This window comes from Oncorhynchus tshawytscha, linkage group LG20, assembly GCF_018296145.1.
Source record: "Oncorhynchus tshawytscha isolate Ot180627B linkage group LG20, Otsh_v2.0, whole genome shotgun sequence".
In the NCBI taxonomy this organism is placed as follows: Eukaryota; Metazoa; Chordata; class Actinopteri; order Salmoniformes; family Salmonidae; genus Oncorhynchus; species Oncorhynchus tshawytscha.
Genome location: NC_056448.1, coordinates 44082620 through 44106008, shown reverse-complemented (window position 1 = coordinate 44106008; position 23389 = coordinate 44082620).

The following is a 23389-nucleotide window of genomic DNA, read 5'->3' as shown; positions in this document are numbered from 1 at the left end:
TGCCACAGGGAGAAGCAGAATGCCACAGGGAGAAGCAGAATGCCACAGTGAGAACAGAATGCCACAGTGAGAACAGAATGCCAAATTGAGAACAGAATGCCACAGCGAGAAGCAGAACAGAATGCCACAGTGAGAACAGAATGCCACAGTGAGAACAGAATTCCACAGCGACAGGGCTTGAGAGACTGATTTTGGTTCGCCATAATTTAACAGACACCGATCTTTTATTATCGTGATAAAATAAAAGTTCAATTAAATTGATTTTTAAAAAACGATCAGGACCGGATTTGCACACGCTGTGTGAATAATTGTTTTAAACGTTTGACTAGGCAAGTCAGTTAAGAACAAATTCTTACTTACAATGACGGCCTACCGGGGAACAGTGGGTTACCTGCCTTGTTCAGGGGAACAGTGGGTTAACTGCCTTGTTCAGGGGAACAATGGGTTACCTGCCTTGTCAGCTCGGGGATTCAATCCAGCAACCTTTCGGTTACAGGCCCAACACTCTAACCACTAGGCTACCTGCCGCCCCGTGTCATCTTTGTGGTTGTCAATATGTTTCTGTTATCAAAATTCCACCAGGTATCGCAAAAGTAGGTTGATGTATTTCCTGGGTGGGGATGGGTGAATGCCAGAATATAATATTTCTCATGAGAAGTAATCAAATCTAAGAATAGGTCTCTTTATGCAGGAATTATCATGTGTTCCTTAACTTTCTAATAAGAACATGATTTATATTCAGAGAGGACATGTAGAGAGAGTGAGGAGAGATGGGGAGAAGGAGAGAGAGAGAGTTTTGAGTTTTTATAAAACCTTTATTTTTTACTCAAGTGTTAACATAAATTTTGTAATTCCTAAACAAAAATAAATACATAACATATACATTAAACTTATTTCATCAGCAAAAAATAATTTCCCCTCTACAAAACAAAGCGCTCCTTCGTAGGCCCACATCTCCTCAAATAATAGGAGATCTTTTACAGCTGAAAAGAACTCAAAATCTACTTTTATTCTTGCTTTCACTAATCCTTTAAAAACACATCTTACATCCTGCCCATATCCCGTTTCTATCTTATGTTTCCTACTCAGAAAAATTGACATCTTAGCTTGTCCCAAAATCAAATTTAACATTTGACATTTTCTTTTCTGTTGTTTACTATATTGAAACCCCAAAATAAAAACAGTGTTATTGAAAAACTCCCCTACAGCTTTAAACAAAGATTTTAGCATTTCCAATAGAGGTTTTATCCTCTCACACTCCATAAAACAGTGAAAAATGGTTTCTCTTATATTACAAAAAGGACATCCATCTCAAACATCTGAGTTAATAACAGATACAAAAGCATTAACTGCAATGATGCCATGTAAAACCCTCCATTGCATATCACCAGTACCCTTTTGTAACGGTGGCTTGTACAGTGCTCTCCATGCTGGCTTTACCTTGTCATCAATGCCCAATTTTACCCTCCATGGAGTGTCTTTTCTATTTTTCAATTTATCTTTATTCAACACCTTGACACACCCCCTATACAAGTCCTTCCCATTCACCTCATCCAAACCCACCTCCTCCAACCCTCTCAAATCCAGCAATAACGCCTTTCTTTCTGACTCTGGGATATTTGGTGTAATCCCTAGTCTTGGAAATGAGACGTCTTCATCTTGTACCTTCTTCTTGTGGCTACTAAGCATACCCCATTATTCCGCTGACAGAGCCTTCCTGCAGCTCCCCAGCATTTGTCCGACAATCCTTTCCGACCTCATCCCCAAATGTTCTGCCACCCGTCTTCCATCCATTAAGGCGGGCCCAGCCATGGCCATTAACTGTTTTAAGGTGATGATTTTCCCCTTCACCAGAATCTTGGAGAAATGTGGAACAGCTGCAGTTGTACAATCCAGTCTTGCCCCATACACCAGAGGTTCCTCCAACAGCCAATGCACTGACTCCGCTGAAGTTCGTCTGGACACCTTCATTATGCTCCACACTCTGAGAAGGCCTCTGTAAAACGGAGGTACTCCCTCCCTAGAAATCTGGCTACTATCAACCAGAAATAAAGCCTTCTTTAAACCTAATCCTCCAACCCGCTGTAATACAAGACCTGCCACCCCTCTCCACACCACATTTTCCAGTCCATAAAGCAACCTTTGAATAAACTGAAACCGGAAAGCAGCAGCCCTACTAGCAAGATGTACAAGACCTTGTCCCCCCTCCTCTTTTGACAAATACAAAACACTTTGTGGAACCCAGTGATATTTATCCCAAAAGAAATCCACAATATTTGCCTGTATCTTAGCCAGAAGGCCAGATGGTGGTTCTAAAACTGACAACCGATGCCACAGTGCAGAGGCAATCACATTGTTAACTATAATAGTGCGCCCCCTATATGACATACGAGATAGTAACCAACGCCATCTCCTCATCCTCCCTTCCACCATTTCAACCACCCCACTCCAATTTTTTCCATAGTCCCCTCATCTCCTAGGTACACTCCAAGATACTTAAAACCTCCCTTACACCATTCTAGCCCCCCTGGCAAAGCCATGATCCCTCCAGACCATTCTCCAATCTGTAAAGCACAACTCTTTTCCCAATTTACCTTTGCAGAGGATATTCCCCTAAAACGATCAACCATTAGACTCAAGCTATCCACCTCCGCTTGATTTTTCACTAACACAACTACATCATCAGCATATGCTGAGAGACAAATAGGAAGAATATCCTCTGAAAAGTACACCCCTGCAATGCGACTTCTAATGCTATTTAGTAGTGGCTCTATAGCAATGGCATATAACATTCCTGACAAAGAACATCCCTGCCTAATACCTCTACACACTTTAAAAGGAGCACTCAAACCACCGTTAACTTTCAATACACTTTCAATGTCACCATATATCACCTTTATCATGGCAATAAAACCAGAGCTGAACCCAAACGCCTCAAACGTGTGCCATAAATATTGATGTTCAACTCGGTCAAATGCCTTTTCCTGATCAATTGAAATTAGACCAGCATCCAACCCAATAGCCCTAGAGACGTCCAAAAAATCACGAATCAGAGAAATGTTATCCCCTATCTGCCTGCCAGGAACACAGTAGGACTGATCCGTATGTATGATTTGCCCCATCACCTCCCTCAGCCTGTTGGACAAAGCCTTTGACAATATCTTATAATCAGTGCACAATAAAGCCACCGGCCTCCAGTTCTTCACCTCCCTCGGGTCACCCTTTTTGGGCAGTAGGGTGAGGACAGCCCTTCTGCAGCTTATTGGTAGTAACCCTCTGGTTAAACTATCATTAACTACTTCTAACCAATCCTCTCCCAACATAGCCCAAAAAGACTTTAAAAAGTCAACGGGAAGCCCATCAATGCCTGGTGCCCTTCCATTTTCCATGCCTTTTAATGCAGTGTATAAATCCTGCAAAGATAATGGTTGCTCAAGCTCAACCTGAGCTTCTGCAGCCACCTTTGGGAGCCCATCAAAGAACTGCTGTGTCACTGTTTTATCCTCTTTGTACTCACACTTGTAGAGCTCAGCATAGAACTCTACTGCCCTCTTTCTAATTTCACTAGGGCTTAGTGAGCTCTTGTCCAACAGCTGATTTGAGACAATGAATAATTTTTCTTTGTCCATTCTTTTTCTCTAAACCAAAGAAAAATTTGGATGAGGCATCCATTTCAGATATTCCCTGAAACTTACTTCTCACCAATGCCCCCTGTGCTCTGATACCCAGCAGGTCTGCCAATGCAGCTTTTCTCCTCTTGAGGGCCTGAGTATGGCCTCGATCTCCTGTGGTCTCAACCAACGTCATGAGTTCCACTATTTCAAACTCTAGGGCTTTCATTGATCTGGTGATATCCTTGGTGACATTCCTTGTGTATTGATTACAAAATGGTTGAATCTGGATTTTCCCTATATCCCACCACTGTTGAAGGGATACAAAACTGGCCTTTTGAGACCTCCACCTCTCCCAGAAAAATCTGAAACAGTTCCTGAAGTGAGCATCACTCAATAAAGTTATATTAAAATGCCAGTATGCGCTTTTGGGTTTTACATCGTTAATGAACACCACCTCTGTTATTAAACAATGATCAGAAAATCCCACTGGGGTTATCACACTTGATTTACAGACCTGAGATTGATGCTCAAAAACATAAAACCTATCTAACCTGGCCATAGATATGATGTTATCTCTGACATGCACCCAGGTGTACTGCCTTGTTCCTCCATGTTGACTTTGCCAAATATCACACAGTTCATGTGTTACAATGAGGTGTTTTTAAAAAGTCCTTGAGGCTATATGAGGTTCTTGGTGATTTCTATCTAAATCGCTAACTGTGCAGTTAAAATCCCCAGCAATAAATAAATAATCTTCTTTGTTACATTTCTCAATGGTATTTGATACTGTCTCTAAAAAACATACCCTCTCAACTGTCACCACTGGGGCATATACATTTATCAGACACATAGTGATGTTTTCATACCTTGCTCTAACTTTTAATAACCTCCCCTCAACTACCTCTTAAACCTCATATGACAAAGGCAAAAACCCTTTTGAGAACAAGATAACCACACCCCCACTTTTTGAGTTTTTATGACTACACACCACTGTCCCCCCCACTCCTGTTGCCACATAACTTCATTTTCCAAATTACTATGCGTTTCTTGTAGAAAATTTATGTCACTTCCCTTTCCCCTAATTAACTCATACGCCATGGCTCTTTTTTTACCATCTCTTGCCCCATTTACGTTTAAAGAAGAAATCTTAAAACTGCTCATGGATGAAAAAAATAAAATACAGAGGAAGATACAGCCACCACATCTCTTTACAGAGTTAAAACTGCAACTGAACTCTTTCATTTTCTTTAGAATTTACATCACTTATCACTCTCGTGACCACTTTCTTGAGTCTAGCAATTTCAGGGCTTTTCAAACTTCCCCCTGTAATTTTTGACATCAGAAACTTTGCTGATTCAATAAACAATTCACGTTCAGGGAAAAAATCAGTTACATTGTAATCCTGCATATATTTCTTCCCTTTTGTCAACTTCAGAAATTGACGTATCTTCTCGATCCCATACCTCCCTTCCACCCCATTTATCTCACTATATTGTTGTGACGCGTCAGATGACTCACTCTCGCTATCCTCCCCAGAAGAAAACTCCACCATCTCTACAACTTGTTCATCTTCAACTGATTTATCAATCTCTACCTTTCTCTTAGAATTAGACTCTTCACCACCCCTTAAATTCTTCCTTTTACTCCTCGGTATTTTGAAAACATCCGCTTCCTTTCCGTTATTTCAATCTCCTCTTGACCTCCAATTTCATTTTCCAGCACCACCTCAGCGACGGCAGTCGCAATCTCAACTACCGTTTCCCCTCCCTCTTTGTTCTGATCTGCCACAATTGCCCCCATATCCACAATGCCTTCCTCTCCTACTTTTCCAACCACATCTGCCCACCTTCTCTCTTCCCCTGCACCCTTAGCATGTTCATCCCTTCGCGGTGGTGCGTTAGTTGCACCAGCACTAGAGCTACTACCAGGCTCAGCGCGCTCATTCTCGGGACAACTACGCACCAAATGCCCCTCTCTTCCACAGCCAAAGCATTTCATTGATTCAGTAGATGCATAGAAGACATAATCAAATCCATCAATCTTAAAACTGAACGCTAAATTCAGTTCATCTCCGTCCTTTTTTAAAATCATATGCACTTGTCTCCTATGAGACACGACATGTTTCAACAACGGAGATTTGCATCCAAAAAGAACCTTCTTTATTGTAGATACAATTTGACCATGGCGAGATAACTCTCGCCCCTACACTTCATCTCTAACAAATGGTGGCACGTTAGAAAGTATAACTTTCTTCGCCGGATTCGTAAGCGGAAATACCGGCGTCTGTGTCTCCCGCAACACAACACCCCTCTCAACTATCTTATTCACCTTTTCAATTGAATCTAAGAATATCACTACAGCGCTATTCATCCTTGAGGCTGATTTGATGCTATCATACCCAATGATAGCACCCACAGCCAAGCTACATTCTTCCACTGAACACCCAGCCGCAGCAGGAATCTTTACTCCATGCCTCCGACTAAGTTTTTCAAACTCTACACTTCCGCGAGTGGCCATTGCAACCAGCCCCACCCGCTGGTTGTGCCCTCGCGAAAAACCAACCTCAAAGATCCCACCACCCCTATACGTGCTTAGTGATAGTTAAACAATATACCCTTAAAACAACTAAACTAATCAATATATATATATATACATACCAAAACTCAATAGAGTGAAAAGAAATTCCATTCGCTCTCACAATCACTCCTGCTTGACGACTCACTCCCAGCATGCACTCCGACGAGAGAGAGAGAAAGAGAGAGAGAGGAGAGAGGGAAGCGAAATCATCAAGTGGTATGTATCATCAAGAGTAAGATACACAGAGAGAAAAAGATCGTGAGGGAGAGGAGAGAGTGTGGGAGAGAAGGAGAGTGTGGGAGAGAAGGAGAGTGAGAGAGTGAAGAAGAGAGTGAGAGAATGAAGGAGGTAGTGTGGGAGAGAAGGAGAGAGTGTGTGTGAGAGTGAAGAAGAGTAAGAGGAGAAGGAGAGAGTGTGGGAGAGTGTGGGAGAGAAGGAGAGACTGCGGAGAGAAGGAGAGAGTGAGGGAGAGAAGGAGAGAGTGAGGGAGAGAAGGAGAGAGTGAGGAGAGAAGGATAGAGTGAGAGAGAGAAGGAGAGAGTGAGGGAGAGAAGGAGAGAGTGAGGGAGAGAAGGAGAGAGTGAGGAGAGAAGGGGAGCATGAGGAGAGAATGAGAGAGTGAGGGAAAGAAGGAGAGTGAGGTAGAGAGTGAGGGAGAGAAGGAGAGAGTGAGGGAGAGAAGGAGAGTGAGGGAGAGAGTGAGGGAGAGAAAGAGAGAGTGAGGGAGAGAAGGAGAGTGAGGGAGAGAGTGAGGGAGAGAAAGAGAGAGAGGGAGAGAAGGAGAGTGAGGGAGAGAAGGAGAGAGTGAGGGAGTGAAGGAGAGAGTGAGGGAGAGAAGGAGAGTGAGGGAGAGAGTGAGGGAGAGAAAGAGAGAGTGAGGGAGAGAAGGAGAGTGAGGGAGAGAAAGAGAGAGGGAGAGAAGGAGAGAAGGAGAGAAGGAGAGAGTGAGGAGAGATGGAGCGAGTGAGGAGAGAATGAGGGAGAGAAAGAGAGAGTGAGGGAGAGAAGGAGAGAGTGAGGGAGAGAAAGAGAGAGTGAGGAGAGAAGGAGAGAGTGAGGGAGAGAAAGAGACAGTGAGGAGAGAAGGAGAGAGTGAGAGAAAAAGAAAGAGAGCGAGCAGGGAAAATACAACATAAGACAGATGGAAAGACAAAATCAGAATAAATGATGTCCTAATTGACTGACTGGGTGATGTCCACTCCACAGTATGGTGTGTTTTTGTCAGTGTCATGCTAGTGTCAGGGCTTTGGGGACAGACAGGGGTGGGTCATTCCTTCGGTAAAATGCCCCTCCGGCCACCTCCCCTATCTGCCAGCCTGCTGAGGCTGCAGAACCAACCAGCAGTGCACAGAATACACACTGGGGGTCTATCAACACACCACAGAATACACACTGGGGGTCTATCAACACACCACAGAATACACACTGAGGGTCTATCAACACACCATAAACCATGGGCTGTCTACCACAGGGCAAGAACTGGTTGAATTAATGTTGTTTATAAGTCATTTCAACAACAAAATATATATGTGATGACGTTGAATCAATGTGTAAAACAGATTAACTGACATGGTCATTTTTTTTGCTCGATTTTCCATTGAAATCACGTTCCCGTTTGTTGATAACTCAACCAAATGTAAATCAAAAGTAAACATTGGTCTGACGTCTGTGTGGGACATTAACAGACCTATGAAGTGGACACTGGCTAGAACACATACACCTGAGTATGCACACCGCGGCGTATGTATAAATACACACACACACACACACACACACACACACACACACACACACACACACACACACACACACACACACACACACACACACACACACACACACACACACACAAGACACACACATACAGTACACACATACAGAGACACACATACATACAGTATACACACACACACAGACACACACACACACACACACACACACACACACACACAGTATACACACACACACACACACACACACACACACAGACACAGTTTACACACACAGAGAGACACACACACACATATATAGTATACACACACAGACACACACACACACACACATATAGTATGCACACACACACACATACAGTACACACACACACAGAGACACACATACATACAGTATACACACACAGACACAGACACATACAGTATACACACAGAGACACACACACATACATACAGTACACACACAGAGACACACACACACACACATACAGTACACACACAGAGACACACACACACACACAAATGCACAGGTATGTCTGAGGGCTTGTACATTCAGTCATTCCTTCTCTTGAGGATCCACCAGTCGCCACACAAAGCCTTCATTAACATATAAAAATAGATAATAATCAGCGTGGAACCAAACTAATCACTTTCCCCCTCTCTCTTTCTCACTCTCTCACCCCTCTCTCCCCCCTCACCCTCTCTCACTCTCTCCCCCTCTCTCCCACCTCTCTCTCTCTCTCCCCTCTCTCTCGCTCCCACCTCTCTCTCTCTCTCCCCTCTCCCCCTCTCTCGCTCTCTCTCTTGCTCTCTCTCTCGCTCTCTCTCTCCCCCCTCTCTCCAACCTCTCTCTCTCTCTCCCCTCTCTCACTCCCCCCCCTCTCTCTCCCCCCTCTCTCCCACCTCTCTCTCTCCCCTCTCTCCCACCTCTCTCTCTCTCTCTCTCCCCCTCTCTCTCTCTATCCTCCTGTCTCTCCCCTCCCCCTTTCCTCTACCTCTCTCTCTGTCTCCTCCCTCTCTCTCCCCATCTCTTACTCTATCCTCCTGTCTCTTCCCCTCTGGTCTCCCCCTCTCTCTCCCCCCCTCCTCTCTCTGTCTACTCCCTCTCTCTCCCCATCTCTCTCCCCATCTCCCTCTCTATCCTCCTGTACCCCCCCCCTCTCTCTCAATAGGCCATGTTCTGTCTTTATATGCCATTAGAAGGCTGTGGAGAATGATAATTTCACTAAAGCACGGAGAGTGGGCTAATTGATGAGACCACCAACACCTCCCCTGCCCCTTCCTTCATACACCCACACAAAGCAATGACAACCCACTGGAACCTCCCCGTCCCCAAGCCAAATGTCTCCCATCTCTGGGTCTCTAATGGTATTGGTAATGTATAGAAAACGGGGTTAGCCACTGCTGCTTTATATGACGAAGATGTAACAGTGAAAGTGCCTGTTTAACCCATTGGCTGCCAAGCCAGTGGGTGTAAATCAGGGGCTTGAGTGGTCTCCACCCCCTAATGTCACAATGATGACGATGTTAGGGAAATGTATTTGGGTGTATTTGCCCCTCGGGTGTGGAGAATAAGAGGAGGAGACAGACAGGGACAAAGGACTATGAATGGCGAATGTGCCATTATATTTTCACTATAAAGAAAGGGCTGCCTGGTGTAAACAATTGAAGTAGCTGAAGTAAGAATGGTCTGAATAAACAACCACAGGGTGTATTCCTTGTCTGTCTGTCTGTCTGTCTGTCTGTCTGTCTGTCTGTCTGTCTGTCTGTCTGTCTGTCTGTCTGTCTCTTTCTTTCTTTCTTTCATTCTTTCTCTCTCTCTCTCTGTCTCTCTGTCTCTCTCTCTGTCTCTCTGTCTCTCTCTCTGTCTCTCTCTCTCTCTCTCTTTCTTTCATTCTTTCTCTCTCTCTCTCTCTCTCTTTCTTTCTTTCTTTCATTCTCTCTCTCTCTGTCTCTCTGTCTCTCTGTCTCTCTCTCTCTCTCTCTCTCTGTCTCTCTGTCTCTCTGTCTCTCTCTCTCTCTCTGTCTCTCTGTCTCTCTGTCTCTCTCTCTCTCTCTCTGTCTCTCTGTCTCTCTCTCTGTCTCTCTGTCTCTCTCTCTGTCTCTCTCTCTCTCTTTCTTTCATTCTTTCTCTCTCTCTCTCTTTCTTTCTTTCTTTCATTCTCTCTCTCTCTGTCTCTCTGTCTCTCTGTCTCTCTCTCTTTTCTTTCATTCTTTCTCTCTCTCTCTCTTTCTTTCTTTCTTTCATTCTCTCTCTCTCTGTCTCTCTGTCTCTCTGTCTCTCTCTCTCTCTCTCTCTCTGTCTCTCTGTCTCTCTTTCTTTCTTTCTTTCTTTCTCTCTCTCTCTCTCTCTCTCTCTCTCTCTCTCTCTCTCTTTCTTTCTTTCTTTCTTTCTTTCTTTCTCTCTCTCTGTCTCTCTCTCTCTCTCTTTCTTTCATTCTTTCTCTCTCTCTCTCTCTCTCTCTTTCTTTCTTTCATTCTCTCTCTCTCTCTCTCTCTCTCTCTGTCTCTCTCTCTCTCTCTCTCTCTCTCTCTCTCTCTTTCTTTCTTTCTTTCTTTCTTTCTTTCATTCTTTCTCTCTCTCTCTCTCTCTCTTTCTTTCTTTCTTTCATTCTCTCTCTCTCTCTCTCTCTCTCTCTCTCTCTCTCTCTCTCTCTCTCTCTCTCTCTGTCTCTCTGTCTCTCTTTCTTTCTTTCTTTCTTTCTCTCTCTCTTTCTTTCTTTCATTCTTTCAGTCTTTCTACCAAGAAGTGTAATGTTGATGAATTGGTGATGCATTTTGTCTGGGAATGACACGGGCTAAAGCTACAGTATTTATGAACTATTATTTATACTATATTTACATGTTATTTATTAACTGCGTAACAGCTATAAAATATTATGACCACACATCCCTGTCTTTAGACCCTGTTAAGCAAAGGCATATCTGTATCTCAACCAAGAACGTACAACAACTACTACACAAGTCAACTCTAGGAAAACATATTGATCATTCAGCCTTGGGTCAAGTCAATTATCGATGCAACATTAAACACAACTCCTGAATTGTCAAGGAGCCCATAGAATTTTGATAGATTTTGTAAGTGTTTTACATTCTGAAATTGATACAGTACAGTGCAATGCCATGTTTAACAAGAATGTTCTGTTGTGTTTTGCACGGTCTTACTGTGTTCACAGAAAAACAGAGTTTGTATTGATGAACTTGGGTTATGTATTGATTTCCCATCATTCCTAGAGTTGACCAGATCTGTTCTATTGTTGTGATGTTGCAGTTGTAGAGCAGAAATATAGACCACTTCACTTTGGCAATATGGGGAAAATAATATGTCCTCAATGACTTATAATACTAGGTAGTTTCCCCCCCTCTAGCCACCAGACAAGGTGAAATGGTGGACAGGACTAGTAAATGCTAATGTACCACAAGCTATCTATGAACCTGGTTAATTTTCTAAAGTCAAAAATAACATTTGAAACAAATGAGTAAAATAACAATCCTTAGTAGAGATGGTGTCACGATCATCGTAAGGAGCGGACCAAAATGCAGCGTGTTCATGATGATTTTTTAATTAAAGAAAACACTGAACACAAACTATACAAAACAATAAACGACCGTGACGCTATACTGAGAACTGTGCTGACACAAGCAACTAACATAGACAATCACCCACAAACAAACAGTGAAACCCAGGCCACCTAAGTATGATTCTCAATCAGAGACAACTATTGACACCTGCCTCTGATTGAGAACCATAGTAGGCCGAAACATAGAAATCCCAAAATCATAGAAAAACCAACATAGACTGCCCACCCCAACTCACACCCTGACAATACTAAATAATGACAAAACAAAGGAAATAAAGGTCAGAACGTGACAGGTGGACAACAATGGACATATGAAATAATAACTGACAGACCACGGTAAAAATGTAAACGCTGCAGCAAACATGCCACAAATATAAAAGAAATGAACTTTATTTAAACACAGATCTGATCACAGATGATCAATAAGGTTTCCAGTTTAAAGAAAATACCAAATCCAAATAGGAAAACGTCATGCTGGAGAGAGAGGAAGAGGAGCGTGGTAAGAAACAGATCAAGTAAAATGGGGATGGGAGAGACAGAGACAGAGAGAGAGAGAGAGAGAGAGAGAGAGAGAGAGAGAGAGAGAGAGAGAGAGAGAGAGACAGAGAGAGAGACAGAGAGAGAGAGAGAGAGAGAGAGAGACAGAGAGAGACAGAGAGAGAGAGAGAGACAGAGAGAGAGAGAGAGAGAGAGAGACAGAGAGAGACAGAGAGAGAGACAGAGAGAGAGAGACAGAGAGAGACAGAGAGAGAGAGAGAGAGAGACAGAGAGAGAGAGAGAGAGAGAGAGAGAGAGACAGAGAGAGACAGAGAGAGAGAGAGAGAGACAGAGAGAGAGGAGAGAGAGAGACAGAGAGAGAGAGAGAGAGAGAGAGAGAGAGACAGAGAGAGAGAGAGAGAGAGAGAGAGAGAGAGAGAGAGAGAGAGAGAGAGAGAGAGACAGAGAGAGAGAGAGAGAGAGACAGAGAGACAGAGAGAGAGAGAGAGAGAGAGAGAGAGAGACAGAGAGACAGAGAGAGAGAGAGAGAGAGACAGAGAGAGAGACAGAGAGAGAGAGAGAGACAGAGAGACAGAGAGAGAGAGAGAGAGACAGAGAGAGAGAGAGAGACAGAGAGAGAGACAGAGAGAGAGAGAGAGAGAGAGAGAGAGAGAGACAGAGAGAGAGAGAGACAGAGAGAGAGAGAGACAGAGAGAGAGAGAGACAGAGAGAGAGAGAGACAGAGAGACAGAGAGAGAGAGAGAGACAGAGACAGAGAGAGAGACAGAGAGAGAGAGAGAGACAGAGAGAGAGAGACAGAGAGAGAGAGACAGAGAGAGAAAGAGAGAGAGAGAGACTGAATAATGTATTATTGTGAACGTGCTCGCCTCCTTCTCTGACGATAACTGACATTTAGATTACTGGGGTCCCCCTTTGTCTCTGCTGGCAATAACCCTTAAACACACGCATGTGCACACACACATATCCACACCACTCCCGTCCCGGGAGTAAAACCAATGAGAACTCATATAAGGCCCGTTTCCTTAGGATGGTCCAACCATAGTATTCATACACTGGACATACATGACTGAGCACTAATTGTGATCTACTTACAGCCTCTCCCTGATGTTACTGTACCGTCTGCGTGGCGTTAGAAATATTCAGTGGCGTAAAGTACTTAAGTAAAAAAATACGTGTAAGTACTACTATACAGTCGGGCAAAAAAACGTATTTAGTCAGCCACCAATTGTGCAAGTTCTCCCACTTAAAAAGATGAGTGAGCCCTGTAATTTTCATCATAGGTACACTTCAACTATGACAGACAAAATGAGAAGAAAAAAATTCCAGAAAATCACATTGTAGGATTTTTAAATGAATTTATTTGCAAATTATGGTGGAAAATATGACTTGAGTCATTTTCTGTTAAGGTATCTTTACTTTTACTCAAGTATGATTGTGAGTACTTTTCCCCCCCAGCGGAAATATACCATTTATTTGGAGAAAAATAAGGATATACAGAAACTGATTGACATTTGTGTCACAGAATGAAATTAACCGTCTGAATAGTCTGAGTCATAATGACATTAACTGTCTGATTAGTCTGAGTCATAATGACATTAACTGTCTGATTAGTCTGAGTCATAATGACATTAACCGCCTGAATAGTCTGAGTCATAATGACATTAACCATCTGAGTCATAATGACATTAACCGTCTGAATAGTCTGAGTCATAATGACATTAACCGTCTGAATAGTCGGAGTCATAATGACATTTACTGTCTGATTAGTCTGAGTCATAATGACATTAACCGTCTGAATAGTCTGAGTCATACTGACATTAACCGTCTGAATAGTCTGAGTCATAATGACATTAACCGTCTGAGTCATAATGACATTAACCGTCTGATTAGTCTGAGTCATAATGACATTAACCGTCTGATTAGTCTGAGTCATAATGACATTAACCGTCTGATTAGTCTGAGTCATAATGACATTTACTGTCTGATTAGTCTGAGTCATAATGACATTAACCGTCTGATTAGTCTGAGTCATAATGACATTAACCGTCTGATTAGTCTGAGTCATAATGACATTAACCGTCTGAATAGTCTGAGTCATAATGACATTAACCGTCTGATTAGTCTGAGTCATAATGACATTTACTGTCTGATTAGTCTGAGTCATAATGACATTAACCGTCTGATTAGTCTGAGTCATAATGACATTAACCGTCTGATTAGTCTGAGTCATAATGACATTTACTGTCTGATTAGTCTGAGTCATAATGACATTAACCGTCTGATTAGTCTGAGTCATAATGACATTAACCGTCTGATTAGTCTGAGTCATAATGACATTAACCGTCTGAATAGTCTGAGTCATAATGACATTAACCGTCTGATTAGTCTGAGTCATAATGACATTTACTGTCTGATTAGTCTGAGTCATAATGACATTAACCGTCTGATTAGTCTGAGTCATAATGACATTAACCGTCTGATTAGTCTGAGTCATAATGACATTAACCGTCTGAATAGTCTGAGTCATAATGACATTAACCTTCTGATTAGTCTGAGTCATAATGACATTTACTGTCTGATTAGTCTGAGTCATAATGACATTAACCATCTGAATAGTCTGAGTCATAATGACATTAACCGTCTGATTAGTCTGAGTCATAATGACATTAACCGTCTGATTAGTCTGAGTCATAATGACATTTACTGTCTGATTAGTCTGAGTCATAATGACATTAACCGTCTGAGTCATAATGTCAGTAACCGTCTGTTTAGTCTGAGTCATATTGTCATTAGTAACCAAAGGTTGTGTTTTGGAGGGAAAAAAAAGGGCAATCATTGGCCATTGATTCAGTTGTACTCAGAAGACCATAATATTGCGAGCAGCCTAAATGTAAAAGTCATGTTACGATTCTAAAACCTTGTTGAGGGCCCACCAAGAAAAAACAGGTCAACATCTAATTTTGGTGGATTTAAGTGAATTGTCAAAAAACATGAATTCAACTTGAAATCAATCAATCTTTGAAATCCTCTTGTTGATTCGTGGTTGAAATCTGGTCAAGATGAGACATAAACTCTGTACATTGACCATTTGTGAACTCAACCCAGAGGTATTTGATACACTGCTGATACAGGTAACGAGTTCAAACAGGTGCAGTTAATACAGGTAATGAGTCGAGAACAGGAGGGCTTCTTAAAGAAAAACTAACAGGTCTGTGAGAACTGGAATTCTTACTAGTTGGTAGGTGACCAAATACTCATGTCATGCAATAAAATGCAAATGAATTCCTTAAAAATCATACAATGTGATTTTCTGGATTTTTGTTTTAGATTCCGTCTCTCACAGTTGACGTGTACCTATGATAAAAAATTACAGACCTCTACATGCTTTGTAAGTAGGAAAACCTGCAAAATCGTCAGTGTGTCAAATACTTGTTCTCCCCACTGTATGTTTGCCTGCAGGCCCTACAGGTTGCTTTCTTTCAGTTTTTTTTTGTCAAATCAAATCAAGCTTTATTTATACAGCACATTTCAGACACGGAACGCAACGTACTGTTCTTCACAGGAAACAAATAAATACAATTTTCTATGTGGACTTCATCCGTCCCCAACCCTGTTCCTAGTCTACCTCGTCACAAAACAGCACGTTTACTTATGGACCCACTCGTCAAATATCAAATCAGGTTTCTCTGTCACCTTCAGCTGAACTCTTCTTCAAGTTGATGGTTATTGGGAAAATCACTTCTTCTTCGAAATTTGATAAATTCCCCTTTTTTAAATTTTTTTTTTTTTTTTAACCTGTGACAGAGCGCTCATCTGATGTATTGAAATTCAGCACCAGAACAGGAGATGGTCATTCTAACTCCTGATTACACCTTCAAATATCTTGGACATTTTGTCAATACACAATTTTCTCTTTCTTTGTGAGCTTTGGGTGTAAGTGGACTTCACCATACGTGAGGTTAGGAATAACAAGCCTCTCCTATTAATATGAAAGAGACGCGAAAAAAAACCTTCACGTCAGCTTCACTTTTGTGTCTCTCAGCCGAGGGAAGAAAAAATTAAATAAAAAAATTAAAAGCCTATTGCTGCCATTAGAGAGATTGCATATTGCACTGCTGACATTTTGAAAACGTATCCCAGATCCACGGCCTATCACTTTGAGGGATCGACAAAAACCATCAGTTAGCCTGACACTTGTGACACAGGATTTTGAAATATTCCCCGCTAATCTGCCTGATTTATGGAGGCATATCCAGGTCCATCGAGAGCAATCTTAGATTTATCACCTTACTGCAGGAATTATTAATGATGCTCAATTTGTCCAACCTGATGATAGTGCATTCGTGGGCATGTGACGCCGAGTCAGTATGTCTGTGTGTGTGCTTTTGTGTGTGTGTGCGCTTTTGTGTGCGTGTGTGTGTGTGTGTGTGGGGTGGGGTGGGGTGGGGTGGGGGGGGGGGTGGGGAGGGGGTGGGGAGGGGGTTAGGTTCGATTAACAGGTTTCATGAAGAAACATCTTAGGAAAAGATGAACACACGCACATGCTGTACACACACACATACACACCTACATGCACACATGCACACACACACACACACACACACACACACACACACACACACACACACACACACACACACACACACACACACACACACACACACACACACACACACTCCCTTCTCTGTACTCATTGTTAGCGTGCCAGGCTTCTTCACTTCAGAGTGCCCCCCCCCCAAGGATATGAGGTAGACTACTTCCCACATGCACGCTGTAAGTTGGAACACTGGCAGAGAGAGAGAAAATGAGAGAGAGAGAAGGGAGTCTCATCTGTTCTCCCCTGGGAGGGAACACCCAGTCGTTCTGGGGAGCCTTTGGGAACGAGGACTGTGTTGCTGCTGCATCGACGTGACCTCAGGGGGATCCGGGGTTGGTGACAGGTCAACACTATAATCCCCCCTTTTCTCATTCCCTCCTTCCGCTCGGGGAGATGACTCATTGGAGTATTTACTCGTTGTGAAAGATCTTCGGCAAACTGTTTACTGCTGGGCTCAGACAGACATGAGCAGGGATGGCACTTTGCCAGTTTGCGGCACTATCTCCTTTGATCCCATATTGTTTTGACGCCGCGGCGGGGAAACACTCTTCCGAAACCAATGCCATGTTTTGCCAAATGCGAAAGTTAGAATATTTTTTTTCCGGAGATGTGAAGTTTGAAAATTGTGCGGAGGAGCTTCTGGAAAAGAGTCCGGAGATGGTGGTCGATGTTATTTCACTCCCTGAATTCCTTGGAAACAGCCGGAGGCCGGAAAGTTCTATCTTCCATTTGCAATTCTTCTCAGTTCCCTTACCTTTCTTGCCTCTTTTCTCTCTCCATCTCTCCATCTTTCCTTCTCTCCATCTTTCCATCTTTCCATCTCTCCATCTTTCCATCTTTCCATCTATCCATCTCTCCATCTTTCCATCTCTCCATCTTTCCATCTATCCATCTTTCCATCTCTCCATCTATCCATCTTTCCATCTCTCCATCTTTCCATCTTTCCATGTCTCCATCTTTCCATCTCTCCATCTATCCATCTTTCCATCTATCCATGTCTCCATCTTTCCATGTCTCCATCTTTCCATCTCTCCATCTTTCCATCTCTCCATCTTTCCATCTCTCCATCTTTCCATCTCTCCATCTTTCCATCTCTCCATCTCTCCATCTTTCCATCTCTCCATCTTTCCATCTTTCCATCTCTCCATCTTTCCATCTTTCCATCTATCCATCCATCTTTCCATCTTCTCCATCTTTCCATCTCTCCATCTCTCCATCTTTCCATCTCTCCATCGATCCATCTATCCATCTCTCCATCTTTCCTTCTCTCCATCTTTCCATCTATCCATCTCTCCATCTTTCCATCTTCTCCATCTTTCCATCTATCCATCTCTCCATCTCTCCATCTTTCCATCTCTCCATCGATCCATCTATCCATCTCTCCATCTTTCCATCTCTCCATCTTTCCATCTCTCCATCTATCCATCTTTCCATCTATCCATGTCTCCATCTTTCCATCTCTCCATCTTTCCATCTCTCCATCTATCCATCTTTCCATCTATCCATGTCTCCATCTTTCCATCTATCCATCTTTCAGCATCTCTCCATCTCTCCATCTTTCCATCTCTCCATCTTTCCATCTTTCCATCTCTCCATCTCTCCATCTTTCCATCTCTCCATCTCTCCATCTCTCCATCTTTCCATCTCTCCATCTTTCCATCTCTCCATCTCTCCATCTTTCCATCTATCCATCTTTCCATCTTCCATCTCTCCATCTTTCCATCTCTCCATCTTTCCATCTTTCCATCTCTCCATCTTTCCATCTTCCATCTTTCCATCTCTCCATCTTTCCATCTTTCCATCTCTCCATCTTTCCATCTTTCCATCTCTCCATCTTTCCATCTTTCCATCTCTCCATCTTTCCATCTATCCATCTTTCCATCTCTCCATCTCTCCATCTTTCCATCTCTCCATCTTTCCATCTTTCCATCTCTCCATCTTTCCATCTCTCCATCTTTCCATCTATCCATCTCTCCATCTTTCCATCTTCTCCATCTTTCCATATCCATCTCTCCATCTCTCCATCTTTCCATCTCTCCATCGATCCATCTATCCATCTCTCCATCTTTCCATCTCTCCATCTTTCCATCTCTCCATCTATCCATCTTTCCATCTATCCATGTCTCCATCTTTCCATGTCTCCATCTTTCCATCTCTCCATCTTTCCATCTCTCCATCTTTCCATCTCTCCATCTCTCCATCTTTCCATCTCTCCATCTCTCCATCTTTCCATCTTTCCATCTTTCCATCTTTCCATCTCTCCATCTTTCCTTCTCTCCATCTTTCCATCTATCCATCTCTCCATCTTTCCATCTTCTCCATCTTTCCATCTATCCATCTCTCCATCTCTCCATCTTTCCATCTCTCCATCGATCCATCTATCCATCTCTCCATCTTTCCTTCTCTCCATCTTTCCATCTATCCATCTCTCCATCTTTCCATCTTCTCCATCTTTCCATCTATCCATCTCTCCATCTCTCCATCTTTCCATCTCTCCATCGATCCATCTATCCATCTCTCCATCTTTCCATCTCTCCATCTTTCCATCTCTCCATCTATCCATCTTTCCATCTATCCATGTCTCCATCTTTCCATCTCTCCATCTTTCCATCTCTCCATCTATCCATCTTTCCATCTATCCATGTCTCCATCTTTCCATCTTTCCATCTCTCCATCTTTCCATCTCTCCATCTTTCCATCTCTCCATCTCTCCATCTTTCCATCTCTCCATCTCTCCATCTCTCCATCTTTCCATCTCTCCATCTTTCCATGTCTCCATCTTTCCATCTTTCCATCTCTCCATCTCTCCATCTCTCCATCTTTCCATCTCTCCATCTATCCATCTCTCCATCTCTCCATCTCTCCATCTCTCCATCCCACTCGCTTTTTTGTATCCCATCTTAAATGTCTTGAAGAAAACGGTAGAGAATACCTCTGTCTTACGCAAAACCAGGGGTAATAAGGCCGTCATAAAGCCTTTCCAGGGGTAATAAGGCCATCATAAAGCCTTTCCAGGGGTAATAAGGCCATCATAAAGCCTTTCCAGGGGTAATAAGGCCGTCATAAAGCCTTTCCAGGGGTAATAAGGCCATCATAAAGCCTTTCCAGGGGTAATAAGGCCATCATAAAGCCTTTCCAGGGGTAATAAGGCCATCATAAAGCCTTTCCAGGGGTAATAAGGCCATCATAAAGCCTTTCCAGGGGTAATAAGGCCATCATAAAGCCTTTCCAGGGGTAATAAGGCCATCATAAAGCCTTTCCAGGGGTAATAAGGCCATCATAAAGCCTTTCCAGGGGTAATAAGGCCATCATAAAGCCTTTCCAGGGGTAATAAGGCCATCATAAAGCCTTTCCAGGGGTAATAAGGCCGTCATAAAGCCTTTCCAGGGGTAATAAGGCCGTCATAAAGCCTTTCCAGGGGTAATAAGGCCGTCATAAAGACTTTCCAGGGGTAATAAGGCCGTCATAAAGCCTTTCCAGGGGTAATAAGGCCGTCATAAAGCCTTTCCAGGGGTAATAAGGCCATCATAAAGCCTTTCCAGGGGTAATAAGGCCGTCATAAAGCCTTTCCAGGGGTAATAAGGCCATCATAAAGACTTTCCAGGGGTAATAAGGCCGTCATAAAGCCTTTCCAGGGGTAATAAGGCCGTCATAAAGCCTTTCCAGGGGTAATAAGGCCGTCATAAAGCCTTTCCAGGGGTAATAAGGCCGTCATAAAGCCTTTCCAGGGGTAATAAGGCCGTCATAAAGCCTTTCCAGGGGTAATAAGGCCGTCATAAAGCCTTTCCAGGGGTAATAAGGCCATCATAAAGCCTTTCCAGGGGTAATAAGGCCATCATAAAGCCTTTCCAGGGGTAATAAGGCCGTCATAAAGCCTTTCCAGGGGTAATAAGGCCATCATAAAGCCTTTCCAGGGGTAATAAGGCCATCATAAAGCCTTTCCAGGGGTAATAAGGCCATCATAAAGCCTTTCCAGGGGTAATAAGGCCATCATAAAGCCTTTCCAGGGGTAATAAGGCCATCATAAAGCCTTTCCAGGGGTAATAAGGCCATCATAAAGCCTTTCCAGGGGTAATAAGGCCATCATAAAGACTTTCCAGGGGTAATAAGGCCATCATAAAGACTTTCCAGGGGTAATAAGGCCATCATAAAGACTTTCCAGGGGTAATAAGGCCATCATAAAGCCTTTCCAGGGGTAATAAGGCCGTCATAAAGCCTTTCCAGGGGTAATAAGGCCGTCATAAAGCCTTTCCAGGGGTAATAAGGCCATCATAAAGCCTTTCCAGGGGTAATAAGGCCGTCATAAAGACTTTCCAGGAGTAATAAGGCCATCATAAAGCCTTTCCAGGGGTAATAAGGCCGTCATAAAGCCTTTCCAGGGGTAATAAGGCCATCATAAAGCCTTTCCAGGGGTAATAAGGCCATCATAAAGCCTTTCCAGGGGTAATAAGGCCGTCATAAAGCCTTTCCAGGGGTAATAAGGCCATCATAAAGACTTTCCAGGGTAATAAGGCCATCATAAAGCCTTTCCAGGGGTAATAAGGCCGTCATAAAGACTTTCCAGGGGTAATAAGGCCATCATAAAGCCTTTCCAGGGGTAATAAGGCCATCATAAAGCCTTTCCAGGGGTAATAAGGCCATCATAAAGCCTTTCCAGGGGTAATAAGGCCATCATAAAGACTTTCCAGGGGTAATAAGGCCATCATAAAGACTTTCCAGGGGTAATAAGGCCATCATAAAGCCTTTCCAGGGGTAATAAGGCCATCATAAAGACTTTCCAGGGGTAATAAGGCCATCATAAAGCCTTTCCAGGGGTAATAAGGCCATCATAAAGCCTTTCCAGGGGTAATAAGGCCATCATAAAGACTTTCCAGGGGTAATAAGGCCATCATAAAGCCTTTCCAGGGGTAATAAGGCCATCATAAAGCCTTTCCAGGGGTAATAAGGCCATCATAAAGCCTTTCCAGGGGTAATAAGGCCATCATAAAGCCTTTCCAGGGGTAATAAGGCCGTCATAAAGCCTTTCCAGGGGTAATAAGGCCATCATAAAGCCTTTCCAGGGGTAATAAGGCCATCATAAAGCCTTTCCAGGGGTAATAAGGCCATCATAAAGCCTTTCCAGGGGTAATAAGGCCATCATAAAGCCTTTCCAGGAGTAATAAGGCCGTCATAAAGCCTTTCCAGGGGTAATAAGGCCGTCATAAAGACTTTCCTTTGCATAAAACAGGGAATCGTGATAACCTTCCTATTTTCAGTATTTTGGAATCTCTATAATAAATAATATATGATGTTCTGCAATTAGCTCTGAGCACATTCTGTTCACATTGACTCATTGTGGTTGGCATTTGTTGTTAATGGCAGTGTGGTGCCAGGCACCCAACAACAGAAGATAACACACTTCAATCCCCCAATTTTCAGAGAGGGCCAGCATTCATGTGAAACCCAGCCCTGTTTTCTTGCCTTTTATTTCAAGACTTTTGAGAGCTCCACTCTGACCGTAGACAGGAAAATCGATACAAACGCCAGCAGCGAAATAGTGGGGGCCGCGGCAAATTGAGAAGTGACATATTCAAGATGAGAGGCTCTGAGAGGGCCAGGGCCTGGCTGATTTCTCTAGAGAGAGACAGAGAACAGGAGGGAGGTGGTGGTGGTGGTGGGGGGGGAACAGGAAGACAAAGAGATAGAGAGAGGGGAGAACAGAATGGTCAAAGAAAAGAGCGTTTCAAAGACATGTCACTCTCCTTCAAGCTTTGGAACATGAAGCTGGCGAGATGAGCCTTGTTCTCCACACACCTCTTCTTTACTGTCTTCAGCTTTTGATGAGAGGATGAAGGCCCTCACATGCAGGATAATTTGACAACTTCACCGTGGCGGCCATCGCGAGAACCCTCCCAAAAGGATGAAAGGGAGAGGGTAAACAAAGAGAAGTCTAGTGTAGTGGACACTCAAAACATTCTCCCGCTCACTCAGGCAACTCATCAGCTTTGACAAGCTAAAAAAAACAACAAAAAAACAGACATTAACAATTAATCAACATGCTTCTGCTTGGACAAGTCTGCCTGAAAACGAAACCAAATGGTCCCTCAGCTCACATATCGCTCTTTACAGTGTCACAAAGCTAACCCAAAAAAAACGTAATGTTTTATACCAAACAAAAACTAAACGACACCAAGCTTTTCTATTGTGAGTTCTTCTGTAAAAGGTGTTTAAACTCAAGGCAGGTCGACACTGCACCATCGCTCTCTCTCTCCCCCATTACCTCCTTGAACCCTCTGCCAATTCTCCCTCTCACAGGCCCCTATAACAAACCAATGGAGCTGAATGGCTCTTAACTGACTGTCCGGGACATAAAACCAGAAGCCCATACAGCCCATTGACCATAATGGTCCCCACTCGCCCAGGGAGGTGCTTTTGTGCGATGCCATTCCCCGAGACCGTCAATGGGAAAATGTGTTTGAAATCGGTGGAAGGTCTCCCCATGGGATTGCAGTCGTCTGTGTGCCTGATTAGGCGGCGGGCAAGGCCATTCTGAGCTGTTGGCTCCATTTCCACTCGTCTGATTGCCTGTGACCTCCCGGACAGAAATGAGGCTAGGGGGGCTCCGGCCCCGTCCCACAGGGGCAACAGACACATTGACTTCCCTTCTACCTCTCTACTTCTAATCTCTCTCTCTCTCTCTCTCTCTCTCTCTCTTCCGAAATTCCGAAAGGCAACAAGCACACAACTGTCGTCTTTGATGACACGTCACGCCACTTGAGACCCTCTTGTTCCCCTTATCAATTTTAATGTAAC